The 22141-nt window shown below is 42.0% G+C and overlaps 1 long non-coding RNA gene across 1 annotated transcript in view; it reads left to right on the top strand.

The window, feature by feature from the left end:
* Positions 1-22141, top strand: part of LOC130704909 (uncharacterized) — a 24456-nt gene extending 2315 nt beyond the window's left edge. The window contains exon 2 of the long non-coding RNA XR_009005470.1: positions 21639-22141. This is a non-coding gene — a long non-coding RNA (uncharacterized LOC130704909). The remainder of the gene's footprint in view (positions 1-21638) is intronic.

Below are 22141 nucleotides of genomic sequence, written 5' to 3'. Positions count from 1 at the left end.
CATTTCTGCAACATGCCTTGCCCTTATTCAACTCTGCCTTTACATGTGCTGTTTCTTAACCTACTGCTCATTCTTCAAGCTCAGGTGTCAGTTCTTTCGAACATCTTGTTATTGACTCCCTCCTCCAGGCTCCCAGAACACTGATTTTTTTTTTTTTTTTTTTTTGGCTCCCCTTTCCATTGGAGCCTAAGGTCATTAAGGTCAGGGACTGTATTTTACTCATTTCTCTATCCTTCCTGTCTAGCTCAGTGGCTGGCACACAGTCATTCAATAAATTGATAAATGAATGAAATGTCTTATTACCTGCAATTTAGAGATTATATCCTGTGATTTGCTCTGGAGTTATCTCCAGGGTATACTGTTAAGTGAAGAAAGCAAAGAGTATTAACTATGCTTCCTGTGTGCAAGGAAGAAGGGGAAATAAGAAAACAAATATATCTGCAAATTCTTCCAAAGAGAAACGCAAGAAGGGTAAACCAAAAACTAATAAAATTGGGCACCCGTGGGGCTTCCCTGGTGGCGCAGTGGTTGAGAATCTGCCTGCCAATGCAGGGGACACGGGTTCGAGCCCTGGTCTGGGAAGATCCCACATGCCGCGGAGCAACTAGGCCCGTGAGCCACAACTAGTGAGCCTGCGCGTCTGGAGCCCATGCTCCGCAACGAGAGAGGCCGCGGTAGTGAGAGGCCCACGCACTGCGATGAAGAGTGGCCCCCGCTTGCCACAACTAGAGAAAGCCCTCGCACAGAAACGAAGACACAACACAGCCAAAAATAAATAATTTTTTTAAAAAATTGGGCACCCATGAGGGGTGGGAGAAGATGAGGGTTCCTTGGTTGTTGGGTTACATCCCTCTTGTTGAGGTAAACAACAGTGCCCTGAATGGGGAAAGGGAGACACTTCTTTGAGCCTTTTCATATAGTTTTGACTTTTCAAATAATGGTCAACATATTAAAAAAATTAAATCAACAGAAACAGGGTACCTAAAATCTGAATACAGATATAAATAAATGAACCCAACACTATTTTAGATAAGTAAAATTAACACCCTTGGGCTTCCCTGGTGGCGCAGTGGTTAAGAATCCGCCTGCCAATGCAGGGGACATGGGTTCGTGCCCTGGTCCAGGAAGATCCCACATGCTGCAGAGCACCTAAACCCGTGCGCCACAACTACTGAGCCTGCGCTACAGAGCCCGTGAGCCACAACTACTGAAGCCCGCGTGCCTAGAGCCCGTGCTCCACAACAAGAAGCCACGACAATGAGAAGCCTGCGTACCACCAACGAAAAGTAGCCCCTGCTCGCCGCAACTAGAGAAAGCCCAGGTGCAACAACAAAGAGCCAACACAGCCAAAAATAAAAAACAAATAAATTTATTTAAAATACCCTGAAGGGCAAAAAAATAGAACTAATTCAAGTAACTTTTAAGCACCTTCTGCTAAAGAAAAAAATATCTGCAAACCTTGAATTCTTCTTAAGTCAGTGTGCTCTAGTGGTAAGGGCATGGCAATTCGGAAATTATTTTGGGTGCATGGTAGGATTGAGCACATGAGTAAATATGCAGACTGGTTGGGAGCGTTCTCACTGAGGAAGTAGGGAGAAGCAAATGTGGAGTGAGAGAAGTGAGCAAAAACTGGGGATTGGAATGGGAAGCATCAGTATAAAATTTATGGGAAAAAATTAGATGGATAGACAGACTGATATTTACACAAGTTCCCAGATCTTGTTTACTAAATATTCCATTGAAAGAAACCAGGGCTCCTTGAAGAAATGGCTGACTCCAGCCTGGACAGGCACAAGGAAGGTACCAGATGAACTTGGAACATTTTGTTGTGCCAGAAAATAAGTACTAAAAACATTTATAAGCGCATCAAACAGCCACAGGAGCCATCTTAAGAAGGCCAAATCTGGCACAATTTGAGCATCGAAACAAATAAGGATAGTGAGTGATTATAGCTCATTGAATAAAAGAATCCATGCATCCATACTGTTAACAGATATAAACATACATGCAGGACTTCCCTGGTGGCGCAGTGGTTAAGAATCCACCTGCCATTGCAGGGGACATGGGTTTGATCCGTGGTCTGGGAAGAGCCCACATGCCATGGGCCAACTAAGCCCATGCAACACAATTACTAAGCCTGCGCTCTAGAGCCCGCTAGCCACAACTACTGAGCCTGCGTGCCACAGCTACTGAAGCCCGTGTGCCCTAGAGCCCACACTCCGCAACAAAGAGTAGCCCCTGCTCGCTGCAGCTAGAGAAAGCCTGCTTGCAGCAATGAAGATCCAATACAGCCAAAAGTAAAATTAAAAAAATAACTAATAAATAAATAATGCATACACTGCTAAAAAGAAGAAACGTAGAAATGACTGTATTTTTCAAAAATGTCCATGGCATGAAAGGCAAAGAAAGGTTGAGGAACTGTTCCAGATTAAAGGAGGCTAAAGTGACTAACAACTAGATGAAATACTTGATCCTGGCCCAAATCCAGAACAAAATTGCTATAAAAGACATTGTGGGGGGCTTCCTTAGTGGCGCAGTGGTTGAGAATCTGCCTGCCAATGCAGGGGACATGGGTTCGAGCCCTGGTCTGGGAGGATCCCACATGCCGCAGAGCAACTAGGCCCGTGAGCCACAACTACTGAGCCTGCGCATCTGGAGCCTGTGCTCCGCAACAAGAGAGGCTGCGATAATGAGAGGCCCGCGCACGACGATGAAGAGTGGCCCCCACTTGCCGCAAATAGAGAAAGCCCTCGCATAGAAACGAAGACCCAAGACAGCCATAAATAAACATAAATAAATAAATATGAAAAGACATTGTGGGGAAAATTGATGAATTTGGAATATAGACTATGAAGTATTACATCCATGATAAATTCCTTGAATGTGCTAACTCTGTAGATGTGTAGGAGTATATTCTTAGTAATTATACACCAAAGTATTATGGGGCAAAGGAACATGATATATGCAACCTACTATTAAATAGTTCAAGTTATATATATTCTTTATACACCCACAGAGAAAATGATGAAGCAAATTGGCAAAATATTAGTTGTTTGTGAATCTTGGTAAATGTCATACTATAGTTCTATGTAGTAGCCTTTCAACTTACCTGTAAATTTGAAATAAAAAAAAAAAATTTTTTTTTTGGACACTCAGTTTGTGGGATCTTAGTTCCCCAGCCAGGGATTGAACCCGGGCCCTTGGCAGTGAGAGCATGGAGTCCTAACCACTGGACCACCAGGGAATTCCCTGAAATTATTTTAAAAATAAGGAATTTACATGTAATTAAATCAGTAAAAATTATTTGATACCCCTAAAGTTAGGGAAAAGAGGGAGAGTAAACCACCTAATTATATTTACTAAACACTCATAAACTTGTTGATAAATTAGGTGAGGAGCTTTTAGCTCTTGAGAGTACCCTTAGGCAGTACCCCAGTGTTCACTGCAAAGTAATCCCACTTTGAGGTTCAGGTGTTACCAGACTCCACTGATACAAAGAGGCCACATTCCTCACTTAAGACATGTTAAGAGAGAGTGGCTGGAACAGCTAGAGACATTCATTATGATGAAGCCCAGCTCAACGACATCTCCCCGACAGATATCCCACAGGGGCAGTTTTCCTTCACAAAGGCCTGCACGGTAGCAGAAAGAATAGAGAGTCTGTCCCGGGAGACGGGAGACAAGAACTCTAGCTCTGCCTTTGTCTCTTATTAGCTCTACCGACGAGGGCAAGTGATTGGACTTCTGCGGCCCCAGTCTGAATCTGTAAAAGGAGGGGCTGGATTAGAGGAAGGATCCCATACTCAAATTCCTGCATGAGACGGGTAATAAAATAGGGTGAAACAAAGAGGCACCGTGAAACTGGAGAGCATGTGCCCTATCTAAAAGGGGTGCCTGCTTCTCAGCTCCAACCAACTAATGCCAGGCAGGGATGTGTCCCAGTGTTGCCAGAGATCTTTTTTTTTTTTTTTTTAATTTTTTATTTATTATTTATTTATTATGTTTATTTTTGGCTGTGTTGGGTCTTCGTTTTTGTGTGAGGGCTTTCTCCAGTTGCGGCGAGTGGGGGCCACTCTTCATCGCGGTGCGCGGGCCTGTCACTATCGTGGCCTCTCCTGTTGCGGAGCAGAGGCTCCAGACGCTCAGGCTCAGTAGTTGTGGCTCACGGGCCCAGTTGCTCCACGGCATGTGGGATCTTCCCAGACCAGGGCTCGAACCCGTGTCCCCTGCATTGGCAGGCAGATTCTCAACCACTGCGCCACCAGGGAAGCCCCAGAGATCTTGATTTAAAACAAAAAAATAGAAGAAGCCAGAAGTTTGGATTTTTAAAAATTGAAATCTCCCAATTTTTCTTTTCTTTTTCGGGGGAAATATTTTGTGTGCCAAACAATGTATGTGTGCAAGCCACAGTGTGCAGCCATCAGGTTGGATGAACCCCAGTGTCTGCTGTCCTCCTTCACCAAGGTCTTTCCAATGCCGCTCATGCTATCCAAATATGGTATGAAGACCTGCTTCAGCCTTCATCAGAAGAAGATAGGCACACCTTAGCTATGCCTTTGCAATCAGTTTGGAGAATAAGCTCCCTTTCTGAGCATATCTTGCACTTCCTTTCCAAAAGAAGACTCTGGATTTCTCATTTCCCTCCCAATGGACCACTAGGCACAGATCTCCATGACTGCATCCTTCAGGAGGAAAGTAAGGGCAAGAGGAGATGACACATTAACAGATGCTCTACCCACATTTTCCCACTTGATTCACTGGGTTTCTCTATCTTCTTTAGGTCTCTCAGAAGTTCCATCACCTTCTTTTGGTACCTGCTCATCAAACATTTCTTCACTTTCTGCTTCTAGGACCTGGCTCTCTCATTTGTCTCCCCTGACCAGTCTCTCATGTTTATCTCTGTCCTCCTGAACATCGACTCAAAGATTGAGCTCATTTTCTCCCACACATTCAAGCTCACTCCTTCCATCTCCTTCCAGGAACCTCTCCATTCTTCAAAAACCATCTTTCTCTCTTGCTAGTGTCTGGCCCCCAATCCCTTTGCACTTTCCTGGGCTTTGCATTTCAGTATTTACATATCATGTTTTCATCTCTCCCCCACCTTCCAGTAATCCAGAGAACAGTGGGGTCTAGCACTCCTGCCTCCTGGGAGCTCCAGCCCACTTGATCATAGGGACTATGCTTCCAAGTCTATCTCAAGGACAGGAACCCAGTTCTCGGTGGCACCTCTTCCCTGTCCCCTCCATCTGCTGCTTTTCAGATCTTGAAGACTGGGAATACATAAGGATGCTAGAGTAGTTTCTCCTTCCAAAGAATCAATTGCCTAATTTTCTCCTCTCCCTGTCCAGAATCCCAGGACTTCCACAAGAAAGGCAGCAAAGTTCCTGCCCTTCTCAAGCTGCCCTGCCCCTCCTCGTCCATGTCGCCATGTCCCCAACTTTTATTTCTTGTCTCACTCTAGGGTCTTCACCTTGTTCCTTCTCTACCCCCAGATACTTCTGTGCTTCTTTAGATGTAGAAAATCACACAGCCAGGGCAGTGATACTCATCAAAACGGTCAGGATGATATTCCTGTGGCTCATCATCACCCTGAAAACCCTGTTGCCACTGCCTGTCTCCTGACCATGGAGGAAGGAAAAAGTAGAGTCAGTTTCCTGAGACCTCTGGAGCAGACTCTTCTCCCTGGAAACTTTCTCACTTGTTCCAAGGAGAAAGACCTTCCCATAGCTCAGTGTTCAAATCCCTTAGAAATGATCCCTCTCCTGAGTATCCTCCAAATCTCTGACCATGTAGCCTCTTCGTGATGTTGGATGGATGAGTCCACATTCAAGAACTTTCCTTGTCCAACCCCGGACCAAGCCTGAACCAAGCCCAGACTTTTCTCCATGAACACCCTCTTCTGCCTCTCAGACCTGTATTCATTTCCCCAGTGCCCCCCTGTCTCTCATGCCTAAAATGCCACACACTGACTTAGAGTTACTTTTTCATTCACTTCCCCAGGTGCCCTTTGTTCTCTTTTCTTTGGTTCGTCTTTCTGGTTCTCAGGCAAGTTCTACCTTCTCTCCTCCTTCAACCTTTCCAATTCTCTTTTAGTTGGACTCATTTCATACCCATGTCCCTTTCTCCTGACTTCTGCTTTCCAAAACGATTTCTTATCTCTAGACGTAACCTTCTAATCCATCCCGTTCTCTCAGTCATTCATTCACTTATGCATCAGCATTAATGGAGTGTCTATTATGTGTCCAGCACAACCCTAGCAATGAAGAGTGGATTTGAAGCTGAGAGGCAATAAATTGATAACCATCATCGTAGCCATCTCTTTGGCTATTCAGCTTTTGTATGCACCCTATTTTTTACACATTAGAACACCATGCCACTATGTTTCCACCTTATAAGATACAGCTACCCTCCATACAAGTGGAGTTCTTTCCTGTTCCCTAAAATGAGGGAACCATCATTGTATAAATTGCTGGTTATATGAATTACTCCTCAAATTCAATCACAGTCCTACAGAATATTCTACTACCTAAGCACTAATTGTAAAGTTAACCCCCAACAACTTGTATAAAAATAAAAATGAGAGAGAAAAAGAAATTGGTTAGCATATACAAATAAACACGTGAATATATTAAGGGAAGAGAAAATATGCCAAGCTTCTACAGTTGCCATTTCTGTAAGCGGTCATGAGGCTGTAATTAATAACTATAGTTCCTTCTTCAAGTATCCAAGCCATCTTTCCTTGGCACTCAGCCAGAATCTCAGATAGTTGGGATTTTTACCTGGTGGAGTGATGCAAAGCTTCATTCCTTATGGGTCCTCAATTGTCCTGCCTTCTTTTACTTGTGGTAGCTCTCCATTAACCTTTGTAACTGGGCATGGAAGTAGTGCCCAGAGGCACCCCAGAGAACCCCTGGGTTTCAGACACACCATTCTCACCCCCACTGTGTAGCAGCAACCCAGTCTCCCCTGGTCATAAGTGTCAATTACTCCAGCCAGTAGAGTAACCCCCATTTTTTGCTGATTGGTTCAGTGGCATGAAAGTCCAAAATAGCCCAGCAGAAGTCTCATCTTCCAATTCAATGGAATCATCCTTGCGTGCCCTAGTGGAAGAATTCCTCCCTTGAGGACTAAGTCTTCCAAATCAGCAGAGCTCAAAGTTGCCAAGATGAGAAGCAAAAATTCTACAAGTGGGTTATTAAGTATAATAATGAGAAGAGTGGGCTTCCCTGGTGGCGCAGTGGTTGAGAACCTGCCTGCCGATGCAGGGGACACAGGTTCAAGCCCTGGTCTGGGAAGATCCCACATGCCGCGGAGCAACTAGGCCCGTGAGCCACAACTACTGAGCCTGCGCGTCTGGAGCTTGTGCTCCGCAACAAGAGAGGCCGCGACAGTGAGAGGCCCGCGCACCGCGATGAAGAGTGGCCCCCGCTTGCCACAACTGGAGAAAGCCCTCGCACAGAAACGAAGACCCAATGCAGCCAAAAATTAAATAAATAAATAAATAATTAATTAAAATAATAATAAAAAATAAAAATAAATAATGAGAAGAGCAAGATTCATTTCCACCCATTGATTCTCAGACCCATGTATTCTGGCTTTAGGGGAAACAGCATCATATAACGGTCTCTGATTAAAGTATACACTCCATGCTGTAAAAGAGAACCCCATCCTTTCAGGGTGTCAGGGTGTGGTCTCCCAAGTGATGCCATAATTAGCCCTTAGCCCTTATAGTTAGCCCTTCTTGCCATAATATTCTCACTCCATGGACTGGGGAGCCATTGTGGGGATCCTTCCATTTGCTATCAAGGTCTATTCTAGTTATACTCTCAGGAACTTAGAAGTAACCGCAGGGTGGGACTGTGGATCAGCTGAGCCCTCTGTGAGTTGGGCTAAGACCCCATCTATTACCGGACCACCTTAAGCCCCCACTTTGATTGGTGAGCCACAGTAGCATTTGGATGCCCAGGAGTTACCAACAATACATAGCCAGTGTCTAGTAATCCTCAAAAGGTCTGGGTATTTCCTTCTCCCTAATGTACAGTCACTCTAGTAAATGGGCCACAGTTCCTTTCTTGAGGACACCCAACCTCCCCTTCAATCAAAGGATTCTGGATCTATGCTGACTTAGGTCTGGAAACTGGGAGAGAAACCAGGGCTCTCCACTGTGGTGACTCAAGTTAGGTTTTTGGCTACCAGAGCAGGATTTTTTCGCCCTGTTATATAGACCAAGCAAATTTTTAGTAGGCTTCTCATCTATTTGTTCTTAGGAACATGGTAACCAATTAGCCACTGCCGAAGATTGCTGTGGGCCAAGGCATTCCAATTAATGGTATATCCTGCTGCCCTTTACATGAGATGCATCCATCTTGTCTTTGGTGGTAATATACTGTCATTTGGCCTCTGCTACTTCAGGTTCCCATTATCCCCATTAAAATTAGAGAGCCCATCTCAATAGTGGCATCCTCCATGGTAATACCTGGCTTACACAAACACACAGCAAAACAGAGCTTTCAATAATGAGGTGTTGGGACTTCCCTGGTGGTTCAGTGGTTAAGACTCCATACTTCCACGGAAGGGGGCGCGGATTCAATCCCTGATTGGGGAACTAAGATCCCACATGCCACTCGGCGTGGCCAAAAAAAAAAAAAAAAAATGCAGGTGTTTTCCTCACTAATGTATTACTCAATGCCTTTGTGAAGGAAATATCTTCTAGGCCTTCTCGTGAAATGTAATTAGGTGGTGAATATTTTAATTGCACGTGATAAATCTACTCCAAAATTCCTATCTCTATTCCCTGCTCTACATCATGGCAGGAAGGTTCTGGCATCTCAACTTCACTGAAGGTAGGCCACTGTTAAGTTCACATTGCAGTCAACTTACTATGTAAACTGTTAAAGAGCCACCTGCAGCTATATGAGCCAACACATTAAATCCAGTCTCTAGCAAGTGCACCCATATCAATGAATTCAACCCAACCCGGGGCTATACTTTGCTCTACTTGGTCTAACACTCTTAGGATCCCCTTCTGCACAAATTCCCCAGGTTTCTGCTGATATATATTAGCAAAGTCTTGCAGTTCTTTTGCTGCATAAATTATTTCCTCCTGGGTTATAGTGTGCACCTAAATCCTCTGGAGCCCACCGAGATTTGACCCTTGTTATGGATCTAATGGCAACAGGAATAGTTGTGGTTTTAAGGAGGATGAATATCCCCTTCCAAGGAATCTGTCCCAGGTGAGGTTATCACAGAGTTTTCAAGCAAGAAACACTAGTGTCCTTAGACGTCAGAAGGCAAGATAGTTCTACTGGCAAGGGAGGCCCAGAAAACTTGTGTATTCAAGATTATCAGTTTCATCTTGGTTCAATATAAGACATCCCTATTCCAAGTTTCAGGATCCCAATCTTTCCCAATCAGTGTCCAGAATTACATATAAGAAACTTGTGAGACTGTGAATGTAACTATCATTGTAATTCATCAACTCACAGAATTCATTTTTAAACCAGCTTAAATTGAGGTATAATTAAAATACAATAAATTGTACAAATTTTTTTTTTTAAAGGATTTTCTTATTTATTTATTTATTTATTTATTTATTTATTTATTTATTTTGGCTGTGTTGGGTCTTCGGTTCGTGCGAGGGCTTTCTCCAGTTGCGGCAAGCGGGGGCCACTCTTCATCGCGGTGCGGGGACCGCTCTTCATCGCGGTGCGCGGGCCTTTCTCTATCGCGGCCCCTCCCGTCGCGGGGCACAGGCTCCAGACGCGCAGGCTCAGCAATTGTGGCTCACGGGCCCAGCTGCTCCGTGGCATGTGGGATCTTCCCAGACCAGGGCTCGAACCCGTGTCCCCTGCATTAGCAGGCAGATTCTCAACCACTGCGCCACCAGGGAAGCCCAAATTGTACAAATTTAAAGTGCAAAATTTGGTATGTTTTGACATATGTATACAACCATGAAACCATCACCACAATCACAATAGTAAACATATCCATCACCTCAAAAGTTTCTTTGTGACCCTTTGTAATGTCTCCCACCTGACCCTCTCCAAGCCCCCCATCCCCAAGCAACCATCGATCTGCTTTATGTCACTATAGATTGCCTGCATTTTCTAGAGCAGGAGTTGGCAAACATTTTCTGTAAAGGACCAAATAGTAAATATTTTAGGTATTGTGGGACAAGAGGCAAAAATGAGGATACTATAGGTACTTGTATAACGAGAGAGAAAACAATTTTTTATTTGTCAGATTAAAAATATAATAACAATGAGTACAATTTTTGTAATTTAAGTCTACTAATGAAAATAATGGAATTTTTTTGTATAACATTTTGCTTAATTGGGGTTCAAAGTGAGTGTTCCCTATCATCAAAATCTATCACAAATGTTTATATGTTAATTTTGATTTGTAATGATACTTCTAATCTGTGTCTTTCACACAGACAGGTACTGCAAAATACAGATATCAATCCACAAGCATTTGATTTTTTTAAATAGGATGCTTTTTTTTTAATCTTTTTTAAAATTTTTATTTATTTATTTTTGGCTGTGCTGGGTCTTCATTGCTGCATGCGGGCTTTCTCTAGTTGTGGCGAGCGGGGGCTACTCTTCGTTGTGGTGCACGGGCTCCTCATTGCGGTGGCTTCTTTTGTTGCAGAGCATGGGCTCTAGGCGCGGGGGCTTCAGTAGTTGCAGCACAGGGGCTCAGTAGTTGCAGTGCGTGGGCTCTAGGGCGCATGGGCATCAGTAGTTGTGGCGCATGGGCTTAGCTGCTCCGCAGCATGTGGGATCTTCCCAGACCAGGGATTGAACCTGTGTCCCCTGCATTGGCAGGAGGATTCTTAACCACTGGACCACCAGGGAAGTCCCAAGCATTTGATTTTACTTGAGCATATTCATCATTTGGAAGGCATTTAAAGAATTCTATTAGATTTTTTTCTTGATATTTGCTTTTTAGCATGTCACCACATTGCAGATTGATCACTTCCAATTGAAGGTTATGTGGAATAGCCTCAATCACACAGTTAAATGGATTCTGAAATATGGAAATTTCCTTTGTACTGCTTGTATTAAAATCCTAAAAAATGCTGCTGGAACTGTAGTAGTTTGAGCTTGGAAAATAACAGCTATTACAAATTTGTGGGGGAATGGAGATCTTGCTTCTTGTTTTAACTTTTGACATCATGTGTATAATGCAGCTTGTCATTACTTGTGATTCAGACAATGTTGTCATTGAAATTACTTTACAGCATCATAATTTATGTACATAAATGTTATTTTGCCTTGTAATTTTAGGTTTAATTCATTAATAAACATTGTCAAGTCTGAAACAAAAGCTAGTTACCAAAGCCATTCAGTGTTGGATAGTAGTGGTTGAGTTTGATTATTTTCATTCAGAAAAAATTTTAATCTAAGTTGTGAGTTCAAAAAACCACAATAAAACTTTAGCACTGCTAAGACATCAAACTGCTATGGGGTAGGGTAAGACAGGATATTCAGCTTTCATTTCTAACAAAAATTTATGATGGTTAAGTCCACAAGAGCAAATGAAGTTCACAATTGGCAGTACTAGTTCCATATCGTATAACAGATTCAAATAATTTCTGCAAAGCACCTACTGATGAATAATACAATTTATAATTATAGGCTTTAAATACCTCACATTTTCACAAGCTTTGTAAATTTGTCCAACTAAGGCTTTTTCTATTCCACATATATTTTTACCAACATCAGTTGTAACACATCTTAGCAGATTCCACTTCAGTTTGTACTGAATTAGTGTTTTCTCAATTTCTTTAAACATATACTTACCTGTACTTATTTCACATAGACTATTCATAGAGGCTAATTCTTGAGTTACTTCAAACATTTGATTCCTCAAATAAACACACTAACTAAACAGTACTGGTAACATCTGTTAAATCATCAAGAGCCAAGAAAAACCACTTGAAAGCATTCCCTTGTTTTGTTCTGTTTTGTCCATGCAACTTGTGGGATCTTAGTTCCCCAAACAGGGATTGAACCCAGGCCCTCGGCAGCGACAGCATGGAATCCTAACCACGGGACCACAAGGGAATTCCCATTCACCTTGTTTTTTAATCGTCATTCATGTTGCTCCCAATTTCTTCATCTCTTTCGAGCAACTGTTCTCACCTAATGACTAATAGTCTAAACAAGTTTATTTTCTCTGAACACATTTCTTTGGTTACTGCAATCAACTATCATCACTATCTCCAGAATTCCTTTCATCCTGAAAAATTGAAACTCTGTACCCATTAAAAAATAAGTCCCCATTTTCTTCTCCCTCCAGCCCCTAGCAACCATCATTCTATTTCTGTTTTTTATTAATTTGACTACTCTAGATATAACTGAAATTACACAGTATTTATCTTTTTATGATTGGCTTATTTCACTTAGCATAATGTTCTCAAGGTTCATCCATATTGCAGCTTCTATGAGAATTCTATTCATTTTTCTGGCTGAATAATATTCCATTGTATGTATATAACACATTTGCTTATCCATTCATCCATCTGTGGGCACGCAACTGTTTATAATATTCCCTTATAATACTTTTATTCCTGAGTGTTGGTAGTGATGTCTCTTCTTTCGTTCTCGTTTTATAATTTGAGTCCTCTTTTTTTTCCCCCCCTTGGTCAATCCATCTAAAGATTTGTCAATTTTTAACTTTTTTTAAAAAAATTAATTAATTAATTTATTTTTGGCTGTGTTGGATCTTCGTTTCTGTGCGTGGGCTTTCTCTAGTTGTGGCGAGCAGGGGCCACTCTTCATCGCGGTGCGCGGGCCTCTCACTGTTGCGGCCTCTCTTGTTGCAGAGCACAAGCTCCAGACGCGCAGGCTCAGTAGTTGTGGCTCACGGGCCTAGTTGCTCCGCGGCATGTGGGATCTTCCCAGACCAGGGCTCGAACCCGTTTCCCCTGCATTGGCAGGCAGATTCTCAACCACTGCGCCACCAGGGAAGCCCAAGATTTGTCAATTTTGTGGACTTTTCAAAGAATCAAATTTCAGTTTCGTTGATTTTCTCTAGTGTTCTTCTATTTTGTTTCATTTATTTCTTTTTATCATTTTCTTCCTCTGCTTGCCTTGGGTCTAGGTTGCTCTTCTTTTTCTAGGTTTTTGGGTTTTTAGTTTTTTTTTTTTTTGGCAGTGCTATGGCTTGTGGGATCTTATTTCTCCGACCAGGGATTGAACCCGTGCCCTCGGCAGTGAAAGCCCAGTCCTAATTGATTTAAGATCTTTCTTCTTTTATATATATATATATATATATATTTACAGCTATACATTTTCCTCTAAGTACTGACTTAGATGATTTCCCTAAGTTTTGGTATGTTGTATTTTTGCTTTCATTCATCTCAAAGTACTTTTATTTTATTTTTAAAAATATTTATTTGGTTGCACAGGGTCTTAGTTGCAGCACACGGGCTCCTTAGCTGTGGCATGCATGTGGGATCTAGTTCCCTGACCAGGGATTGAACCCTGGCCCCCTGCATTGGGAGCACAGAGTCTTATCCACTGTGCCACCAGGGAAGTCCCTCAAAGTACTTTTAAAATTTCCTTTGTAATTTCTTCTTTGACTCATCAATCTTTTTAGAAGTGTGGTCTTTAATTTCCACATATTTGTGAATTTCCCAAATTTCCTTCTGTTCTTGATCTCTAATTTAATCCCTTTATGTGTAGAGAACACACTTTGTGTGATTTCAGTCTTTTTAAATGTACTGAAGTTTGTTTCATGGCTTAATATATGTTCTATCAAGAAGAATATTCCAAGTATACTTGAAAAGAATGTTTATTCTGCTGTTGTTGGATACAGTGTTCTATAGATGCCCGTTAGGTCTAGTTGGTTATGTGTCATTTGAGTCTTCTATTTCTGTTAATCTTCTGCCTACTTATTGTATACATTACTGAAAGTGAGGTATTGAAGTCGTCAACTATTATCGTTGAACTGTAATCTCTCTTCAATTCTGTCAGTTTTTGCTTCATGGGGCCCTCATATTAGGTGCTTATATGTTTATAATTATTGTATCTTCACAATGGTATGCTTTTATCATTATAAAATATCCTTCTCTGTCTCTAAAAACATTTTTTCTTTAAGTTTATTTTGCCTCATATTAGTATAAACACTTCAGCTTTCTTTTGCACTGTATCTTCTATGATATACAGAGCGGGCCTTGGGCTGTGTTTTGTGAGGGAATAGCGCCCCCTGGGGAAATAAAGGTAGTGCAGAGGGTGAAGACAGACACTAGGTCAAGGATGTCAGAGGACTGAAAGGCAGCAAAATACTAGACCCTTCTACACTCAACCTTGAGGAATCTGGGGCCTGGTGGTTCGATCTGAGGGCATCCTAGGTCCTGAAGAGGGGACCAAAGGCTTGCTTTGTGACAACTGTCTGGACTGTCCTGACAATCCCTTTCTCATCTCTTCTGACTGCAGATCTGTTCTCCAGAGCACAGGGGTGGCACTTCCTTCCCCTCTTTCTCTTGAGAGTGAGGCCTTGTTCATATGTATCCATGGGGCCCAGATCAGGGGCTAGCACAGAAAAGGTGAACCAAAATGACTGTTTAAATGAATGACATTCACTGAATCTCACCCCAGTGCCTTCCTCAAAGCCCTGCATGAAAGCCTCAATAAATTTTGGCTGAATGCTTAATTAATTCTTACTAACAGCATGATGAGAGCAGAATTCAACAAACTGAGGGCCCTGGGGCTGAACCTAGCCAGCAAATATTATGTTTGTCCTACAAAGTACTGATCAGTAAAGTGTTTTATAAAAACCTAACATACCAGGCTTCCCTGGTGACACAGTGGTTAAGAATCCGCCTGCCAATGCAGGGGACATGGGTTCAAGCCCTGGTCCGGGAAGATCCCACATGCTGCGGAGCAACTAAGCCCGTGCACCACAGTTGCTGAGCCTGCGAGCCACAACTACTGAGCCCACATGCCACAACTACTGAAGCCTGTGAGCCTAGAGCCTGTGCTCCGCAACAAGAGAAGCCACTGCAATGAGAAGCCCGCGCACCGCAAGGAAGAGTAGCCCCCGCTCACAACTAGAGAAAGCCCACACGCAGCAACGAAGACCCAACACAGCCAAAAATAAATAAATAAAATAAATAAAATTTTAAAAAATCCAAAATACCAAGATCAGGAGATTTCACAATAAAATCCAAATTTCTGCTTCTCTTGAAAAATCAGCTCTGGCAACTCTGGGCCCGTATTCTGAGGGGCTGCCTCCTAAAATAGGGCAAAGCTCTCCAGTTTGTCACATTTCTACCATCCCCTATTGCCTTTCTCATTTATCTTGCTTCACTGCATTATTTACTCATGACTGCCCCCTGTAGGCACTGTCTTGTGATCCCTAGACTAGAACGAAGGGGTGTCTCTCTCCTGACCCCCAATAAGACACTGGGAAGTGAAACATCATTCCCAAAAGTGGTTACCCAGGTCAAAAGGAAACAAGTTTTCTTGTTAAAAAGAACGTGACTCAGAGCAGAAATCCCAGTAGCCAGGTCAGAAATTCCCCTGGAAAGAGCCAGTGGCTGCTCCCCAGAGGCCAAGAAAACACACCCATCATGTATGTACCAAGCCCCTCCTGTTGGTTCACCCCACCCGCTGGAGAGTTATATAGGATGATCCCAATTGGTAGTAAACTAATATACACATGCCAGGAAAAAAAAAAAAAGGCACCAAAATGTTAAAAGTGTTTATTTTTAAAATACAGGTGATTTTATCGGTTTTACACTTTCTAGTATTTTCCAAATTTTCTACAATAAGCAAGAGTGACTTCATAGTCAGAAAAAAGTTTTTTTCTTTGAAATACCACTCAGGTTGCATGTATGAGTTATTGGTGGGTCTGCCACACCTCTCGACTACATGCCCCTTCCTACCACATTCCATACCTCCCATAGCCCCAGGGCCTGGACTGAACCCAAGTGGGGGCTTGACATCTGTTAGCAATGCCCTTAGCTTTTCATTGGCCATAGCCTTTCTCTCTGCCTGACTTAGACACACCATGTGGTCTTTAGAGTAAAGGTTTGGGCTGTGTAGCCACTTTCTACCCCAAAGAAAGCTGCTGCTTGTTTTCAGACTCCAGAATTTCTTTCTTAGACTGAGATGTGCCAAGACAAGGGCTAGGAACTCTTGTCCTGTTTTCTCGGGGAGGCCAGCCCAGGAGTTGTGGCAGAGATTCCAGGAGAGGCATCCATAACTTATAGCAGGAAGATAACAACTTGGGGCCTGAGTTTCTTTCCTACACTAAGCGGGAGAGAGTCATGGAGTGAGAATTCGTGACAGTCACAGAGGGATGCAAACGACCTTGGGAAAATAACTTTCCTTGTATTTTAATTTCCTCATCTGGCAAATGTTGACTACAACACCTGAAAGTCCTTTCAAGTGCTAGCATCATACATTTCTTTTATATTTAAAAGCTGTATGACCTCAAGCAAGTAATTAAAACTCCCTGATGTTTATGACAACATAGCACATTGCATGCTTAAACAGCTTTTTACAATTATACTATCACACATCTTGTTAAATCTTAGTGTGCCAGTGATGTAGCTATGGAGAAATTGAAGCTCAGAGAGGTTGAGAGAAATCTGCCCCAGATCACACCTACACAGAAGTGGTGGCAGAGGAACCAAAACCAGGTTCTGGCCCTGCATCTCCCACTTCACTCTGTCCTTCCTATCCACAAGGTTGTCACCAGCCCAGGAAAGGCAAGCAAGCCATGGAGAGCATTACATATGGGTGTCCTCAATGCTCTAAACCTCTTGAGACCTCTGTCCATATGGTAGCTGTATAACTCTTGAAGAAAATGCCAAACTGTTTTCCAGAATGGTTATGCCATTTTACATTCCCACCGTGTATGAGTTCCAGTTCCTCTACATCCTGCCCCCAACACTTAGTACTGTCAGTCTGCTTAATTTTAGACATTCTCATAGGTATACAGTGGTATCTCATGGCTTTAATTTTTATTTCCCTAATAACCAATGATGTTACGCCTCCTTCTAATGTGCTTATTGGCCATCGATATATCTGGTAAAGTGTCGGTTCAAATCTTTTACCCATTTTTAAATTGGGTCGTGTTACTTCCTTACTGAGTTTCGAGAGTTCCTTATATATTCTGGATACAAGTCCTTTGTCAGATACATGATTTGCAAATTTCTCCCAGTCCTAGCTTGTCTTTTCATTCTCTTGTCAGCGACTTTTGAAGAACAGAAGTTCTCAATTTTGATGGTCCAATTTATCTTTTTTTTTTCTTCTTTGAAGCATGCTTTTGGTATTACACCTAATACATCTTTGCTTAACTCATGGTAACAAAGATTTCCGACCAATGTTTCCTTCTAACAGTTTTATAGTTTTAAGTTTTACATTTAGACCTTTGATCCATTTTTGTTTGATTGTGGTAAAATATACATAAGATGAAGTTTATCATTAAAAAAAAAAAGACACTACTTTTAAGAGTTTTTTTTTTTTTTTTTTTTCTGGCTGCACCCTGCAGCTTCTGGGATCTTAGGTTCCCCAATGAGGGACTGAGCCTGGGCCCTCAACAGTGAGAGAGCAGAGTCCTAACCACTGGACCGCCAAGGAATTCCCATTAAGAGCAATTTTAGGTTCACAGCAAAATTGCGCAGAAGGTACAGAAATTTCCCATATACCCCCTGCTCCCACACATGTACAGCCTCCCTTATTATCAATGTCCCCCCACCCCCTGTACATTTGTTACAATCAACAAACTACATTGACACATCATCACCCAAGGTACATAATTTACGTTAGGGTTCACTCTTGGTGTTATACATTCTATGGGTCTAGAGGAATGTTTAATGACATGTATCCATCATTATAGTGTCACACCCAGTAGTTTCACTGCCCTAAAAATCCTTTGTGCCCCACCTATTCTTCCCTCCCTCTCCCCCAATCCCTGGCAACCACTGATCTTTTTAGTCTCCATAGTTGTGCCTTTTACAGAATGTCACATAGTTGGAATCATACAATACGTAAACTTCTTCGGAATGCATTTTAAAGTGTCCTCCATGTCTTTTCATGGCTTGATAGTTCACTTTTTAAAATTTTTTTGGTTGAGTTGGGTCTTCATTGCTGTGCGCAGGCTTTCTCTAGTTGTGGTGAGTGGGGGCTACTCATCGTTGCAGTGCATGGGCTTCTCATTGAGGTGGCTTCTCTTGTGGAGCACAGGCTCTAGGCACACAGGATTTAGTAGTTGTGGCACTCCAGCTCAGTATTTGTGGCTCGTGGGCTTAGTTGCTCCATGGCATGTAGGATCTTCCCAGACCAGGGATCGAACCCGTGTCCCCTGCATTGGCAGGCAGATTCTTAACCACTGTGCCACCAGGGAAGTCCCAGTTCATTTCTTTTTAGTGCTGAAAAATACTCCATCATCTCGATGTACCACAGTTTACTTATCCATTCACTTACTGAAGGACATCTTGGTGGTTTCCAGGTTTTGGCAATTATAAGTAAAGTTGCTGTAAGTACCCACGTGCAGGTTTTTGTGTAGACGTTAAGTTTTCAACTCCTTTGGTAAATACCAAGGAGCATGATTGGTGGATGGTATGGTAAGAACATACTTTGTTTTGTAGATAATTGCCAAAATTGTCTTCCAAAGTGGCTGTACCATTCATTTTGCTTTGCCACCAGCAATGAATAAAATTTCCTGTTGCTCCACAACCTTGCCAGCATTTGGTGTTGTCAGTGTTCTGGAATTTGGTCATTTTAATAGGTGTGTAATAGTAATTTTTAACCATTATTAAGTATACAATTCAGGGGCATTAAGTACACTCACAATGTTTTGTAACCATCACTACAATCTACTTCCAAAACTTTTTCATCACCCAAAATAGAAACTCTTTAGCTATTAGCAGTAATTCCCCATTTGCCCTGCCCCAGCCCCTGAAAACCTCTATTTCTACTTTCTGCCTCTATGAAGTTGCCCATTCTAGATTCCTCATATAAATGGACTAACAGAGTATTTGTCCTTTGTGTCTGGCTTATTTCACTTAGCATAATTTTTTCAAGGTTGTAGCATGTATCAGAACTTTATTCCTCTTTAAGGCTAACAATTATTCACTTCATGTATATACCACATTTTGTTTATCCATTTCTCTGTGGGTGGATATTTGGGTTGATTCCATCTTTTAGTTACTGTGAGAAATGCTGCAATGAACACTGCTGTACAGGCATCACTTTGAGTTCCTATTTCCAATTCTTTTGGGTATATACCTAGGAGTGGAACTGCTTGGTCATACAGTAATTCTGTTTAGCTTTTGGAGGAACCACCAAACTGTCTTCTGTAGTAGCCTCACTATTTTACATTCCTACTAGCAACATATGAGAGTTCCAATTTCTCCACATCCTCACCAACACTCAGCTTCTATGTGATAGCAGCCACCCTAATGGGTGTGAAGGGGTATCTTGTGGTTTTGATTTGCATTTCCCTAAAAATTAATAATGTTGAACATCTTTCCATGTGCTTATTGGCCATTTGTTTATCTTTTTTGGAGAAATATCTTCAAGTCCTTTGCTCATTTAAAAATCTTTTTGTTGTTGTTTTTAAGAGTTCTTTGTATATTCTGAACAATAACTCATCAGATGTATGATTTGCAAATTTCTCCCATTCTGTGGGTTGCCTTTTCACTGTCGGTAGTGTCCTTTGATGCACCTGATTTTTGTGTTGTGTACCCTGTAATTTTGCTGAATTCGTTTGATCAAGTAGCTTTCTTATGGATTCTTTGGAATTTTCTCTATACAGGATCACCTCATTTGTGAATATTTTACTTTTTCCTTTCCAATTTGGATGCCTTTTCTTTTTCCTGTCTAATTGGTTTGGCTCAAACTTCTAGTACTATGTTGAACAGCAATGGTGATAACAGGTGTCCTTGTTTTGTTCCTGATCTTGGGGGAAATGCTTTCAGTCTCACCAGAGAATGTTGGCTATCAGTTTTTCATAAATACCCTTTAACATGTAATGCAGGGGTCCCCAACTTTTTTGGAACCAGGGACTGGTTTCATGGAAGACAATTTTTCCACTGGTTTGGGGGGGAATGGTTCAGGTGGTAATGCGAGCGATGGGGAGAGAGATGATGCTTCACTCTCTCGCCTGCCTGCTGCTCACCTCCTGCAGTGCGGTCTGGTTCCTAACAGGCCATGGACTGGGCCCTGGGAGCTGGGGACCCCTGATATAAAGAATATTCATTCCCTTCTATTCCTAGTTTTCTATTGTTTTATCATGGAAGGGCATTGTGTTTTGTCAAATGCCTTTTCTGCATCAAATGAGATGCTCATATGGGTTTTTCTTTGTCCTATTAATGTGGTGTATTACACTGATTTTCTTACATTGAACCACCCTTGCATTTCTGCAATAAACCCTTTTGGTCATGGCATATAATCCTTCTAATATGCTGTTGAATTTAGTTTGCTTGTATTTTGTTGAGAATCTGCTAAGAACTTCTATCTTGCCATCCACTTAAAGTGTGTTTATATTCATTTCATGCAGTAGTCATAATAGCTGCTTTATAGGTTTTGATATGAGCTGGCATCTGTCAAGGGACTTTTCCCTTGAGAATTGGTCACATGGTAATTCTGGACAATATCTTGGACATTTTGAATATTATGTTGTGAGACTCTAGATTCTGTCTAAATCCTCTCAAGAATATTTTTGTTTCAGCAGGCAATTTAACCTGTCAGAAGGATAGGGTTCCTTAGACGTTTTAGCTGCCTGTGCCACCACTACAGCTCTAGCTCTATGACAGGGCCATACTTGGGCCAAAATAGGAAGAGAAACAGAATGGTGATTCCCCTTCTTTAGACAAGTGTCCCCTTTTCCTGGTTCCTCTGCCCAGACAATAATAGTTTTAGCTGCCAGAGCTAAAGTGCTGCAGCCTTGCAACTTTTGCCTGCTCTTGGGGGCCAGCAGAGGAAAAAAAAGAAATGGATTTCCTATTATGTTCTCCAGCTCACAGGGTCCCTTTTCCCAGTCCTCTGGCCAAAGCCAAGCTGGGTTCTTTAGGGGGTTTTGCAGCCTGACCTCAGAAGTGAAAGCCATGAAAAAGGAAAAACACCAGGAAACTCAGCCCTGTAGGGATTGCGTAAGTTTTGACTCCCCCTCCCTAATCTGACTTCTTTTATTTTTCAGAATCCTCAGGTAACTTTTTGTATTTTTTCCAATTTTTGGTTATAATCAGTTGGAGATAAGCTGTAGTGGGCTTAAATCTTGACCAGCACCAGAAGTTGGGAAGCAATTTCTGAGAACTCATGATCTGTGCTTTCACACAATTTCACAAGAGCCAATACTGTTGCTTTCCACCTACACTTGCATAAACTGATGCTAGGAAGTTGCATCTGAGAACTGTTAATTTGCGCTTAAATGGCTGTCTTAGCTACATTTGGTCAAATTCATAACAGGAATGGCTGTCTTAGCTACATTTGGTCAAATTGGCTAAAAATGGCTGTCTTAGCTACATTTGGTCAAATTCATAACAGGAAAATTTATGAATCTAAGCTTAGCTTTCACAAAAACTGTTTCATACTTATTTCATCCAAATTTGCTTGAACATACTTTTGAGACATTTTGATTGGAGTTTCTTTTAACAAAAAGTATTTTTTATCCTCTAGGTTTGCTCAAACTCCTGCTTAAGTCTTGAAAACTTTTGAATCTGACTTTATTTTCATAAAAGACTATTGCTTCAGCTAGATTCGTACAACTGAGAAATTCTGTGAACTCTTGAAAATTTTGAGAAAAACTTGTGAAGTTGAGCTTTTCACCAAAACTGAAGGGCGTGGGACTTCTCTGGTGGTCCAGTGGTAAAGAATCTGCCTTCCAATGCAGGGGACGGGAGTTCAAACCCTGGTCAGGGAACTAAGATCCCACAGGCCGTGGGGAAACTAAGTCCATGCGCCACAACTACTGAGCTCGCACGCCTCAGCTAGAGCGCCTGCATGCTGCAAACTACAGAGCCCACGTGCTCTGGAGCCTGCACGCCACAACTAGAGAAGAGAAAACCCACATGCCACAACTGGAGAGAAGCCAGCAAGCCACAACAAAGAACCTGCGTGCCGCAACTAAAACCTGACACAGCCAAAAATAAATAAATAATCTTTAAAACAAAAACAAAAAC

The sequence above is a fragment of the Balaenoptera acutorostrata genome, chromosome 15 (genome assembly GCF_949987535.1).
Source record: "Balaenoptera acutorostrata chromosome 15, mBalAcu1.1, whole genome shotgun sequence".
Classification (NCBI taxonomy): domain Eukaryota; kingdom Metazoa; phylum Chordata; class Mammalia; order Artiodactyla; family Balaenopteridae; genus Balaenoptera; species Balaenoptera acutorostrata.
Note: the sequence above shows the minus strand (reverse complement) of the source record. Positions and strands in the feature narration are given on the sequence as shown.